Source organism: Silene latifolia, chromosome X (assembly GCF_048544455.1).
Source record: "Silene latifolia isolate original U9 population chromosome X, ASM4854445v1, whole genome shotgun sequence".
Classification (NCBI taxonomy): domain Eukaryota; kingdom Viridiplantae; phylum Streptophyta; class Magnoliopsida; order Caryophyllales; family Caryophyllaceae; genus Silene; species Silene latifolia.
Window position 1 is genome coordinate 43,351,202 of NC_133537.1, and position 2,831 is coordinate 43,354,032.

The 2,831-nt window shown below is 37.8% G+C and overlaps 1 non-coding gene across 1 annotated transcript; it reads left to right on the forward strand.

Annotated features, from left to right (window-relative positions):
* Positions 1-311: 311 nt before the first annotated feature.
* LOC141625117 (small nucleolar RNA R71) lies at positions 312-418 on the forward strand. Its single transcript, XR_012534912.1, has one exon. It is a non-coding gene; the product is annotated as a small nucleolar RNA R71 (small nucleolar RNA).
* Positions 419-2,831: the final 2,413 nt, after the last annotated feature.

The following is a 2,831-nucleotide window of genomic DNA, read 5'->3' on the forward strand; positions in this document are numbered from 1 at the left end:
ACATGCCCATTATATGAACAAATACCACAAGAGCGTGCCCTTGTTGCTTATTCCCCATCATCATCTCCCTCATTAAGGAAGTCAAATCTTCAAGCTTGCTCTCCAAGGAAGGGTTAGACCTAGCCATGCTCACCCTCCTTGTTTTGGATCTCACACTACATTGGCGTGTGCTTTCGGCAAGCTCACTAAACAATTCATTAGCTTCATCCGGATTCTTGTTGATGATGCCTCCACCACTAGCACCATGTACCATTCGTGCATCTTCCGGCAATAAACCTCCAACAAAATACATGATGAGATCTTGGTCACTATACCCATGGTATGGGCAACTTGCACGTAACTTCTTGAAACGCTCCCAATAGTCATAGAGTGTTTCATCATCCTTTTGCTCTACATTTGATATCTCCTTCTTAAGATGGAAAGATTTGGAGGTCGAGAAATACTTTCCAAGGAACGCCTTTTTCATTAGAGCCCAAGTAGTGATACTACCCGGTGAAAGGTAGTACAACCAATCACGAGCGGTGTCTTTGAGTGAGAACAGGAATTCTCTCAACTTGATTTGCTCTTCGGTGACACCATTTGGTTTCATGCTAGTGCATACAACATGAAATTCCGACAAATGCTTATTTGGATCCTCACCACTTAACCCATGGAATGCGGGTAGTAAGTGGATTAAACCCGACTTCAGTTCAATTGTGGTGCCTTCTGCCAAGGACGGAAAAGTGATGCATAAAGGTTGTTGAGTAAGGTCGGGAGCGGTGAGCTCCCTCAACGTCCTGGTTTCTCTTGCCATGTTGATGTTTTCTTTATCCTCTTTCTTGTCTTGATTGTCAAATTGAAGGTTTCGCCTTATCTCTCTTCTAACACGAAAAAGAGTTTTCTCCAATTCTGGATTAAAATCCAACAATTTCTTGTTAGTAGAACGGGTGTTCGGCATAAACCAAACACTAAAATAAAATTGAAAAATAAAAAAATAATTGCACAAAATAACAAACAATAGCCTTCCCCGGCAACGGCGCCAAAATTTGGCTAGACTTGTCGTGAGTCACCAAATTAGTATTTTTATCCACTACAAACTCAAACTAGTAGCAAGTATAAGTAGGGGTCGATCCCACAAGGAAGGTTGATAGGATGTCGCAACCTAATCAAAGATAAATACCCTAGACACAAATGAATGTAGTAATATGGGTCAAACACAAGGAGACGGGAGTTGCTATATAAGTTGCTATGGGGTGAATTCTATCTAGGTCGGTTATCGATTGATTATATGATTGGGTTTGTAAACAATAACAATAAAGAAAGAGTCTAGGGAGGTCAAGTGACACATGCAAATTATGTAAATGCTCAAATTAAACATAGGAGTTGATAATATCGTTAATTGTTTAGGTTTAAAGACAACCACCTCTCGGCCTTATTGTCAACCATAGATCGGGTCCTAGCGAACTTTCGTTATGACTAGGTCGTCTACTAAAACAAGCTTAGTCTAATTCAATTTTGTGTCTCTTGACTTATAAAAGTAAATTAATAAGTTTAATCTAAGATAGTGATCATTTATCAAAGATTAACAAAACAAAGAAAAAATGTAATAGAAACTTTTAATCTATTACTATAACATCCTAATTAAACAATTGCACAAATTATTTGTGCATGGCTTCCCTTATTCCCTAGAGAAAGAAAACTACTCTTGCATAATGTAAACTAAACTAATGACAAATGATAAAGTAAACATGATAACTAACTATTAATGGAAATGACAAAGGAAATAACAAAACAATAAAAGAAATAGAATTACCTCAACCAAGGAAATGAACTTGGAAATGAAGAACAAGATAGAACAAATGGAAATGACTTGTAAATGAACTTGTAATATAAATTGAAATGCTTAAAGAAATGTTTGTAACAACTAAAGGAATGCTTAATGGAAATCTAATCTAAACTACATTTTATTCTGAAAACTAAGACTGAAGCGTATGGAAAAGTGTCTGGAATTGTGTGGATACAACACCCTTTATATAGGACCAAAAGGAGTAACGTAAACGGGCTGGAAAAGGGGCACCCCGATTGGGGACACCACACCCCGATCGGGGTCTTGGCATTTTATGATTTTTCTATTAAATCCGTCTTTAATTGCATGAGGAATCCAATGTGAGCTATTAACCCATCTTTAATCCTCCGGTTAATTACACAATGAGCATCCTAAGAGCATCCTAAACTTGGCATTATCCACATGAACTTGGACTTCTCTTTTGGGCTTTATTTTGTATGTGATCATTTTGCATATCAACCCAAGCTTCATACTTCTTACTCGGGCTTGGAAATTACCAAAATACCCTTACGAGGTCATGCTTAGTCTTTTTAGCCTCGTGAACTCGTGTGCTTGCTACTTTGACGGGAAAAAGCTACTAAAAACTTAATTTCCTACAAAACATAATGAAAATAAGCAAACACAACTAGAACACGGAATTAGCTCACACACACATTAATAGAAGTGCGATAATCAAATAAATTGAGCTAAAATACGGTTAAAGTATATATAAAATGGACTTATCAAACTCCCCCAACCTAAACCCTCGCTTGTCCTCAAGCAAGGACACAATATAATGTATGATAAGGACAAGGGTACGAGCAACAATCATCCCATCAAAGCGCAATTCCCGTCAAGTAACTTTAGAGCACAATGAATCAAATCCCGAAACAACATGGGTATAGGGATAATGCAACAACATGGATGAGATTTACATGACGGTGTAGCACAAAGGACTTCACATGGACATTTCAACTCTTGCATGATCTTATTGACATCGGACTCCTCACGGGATTCACTCACACTC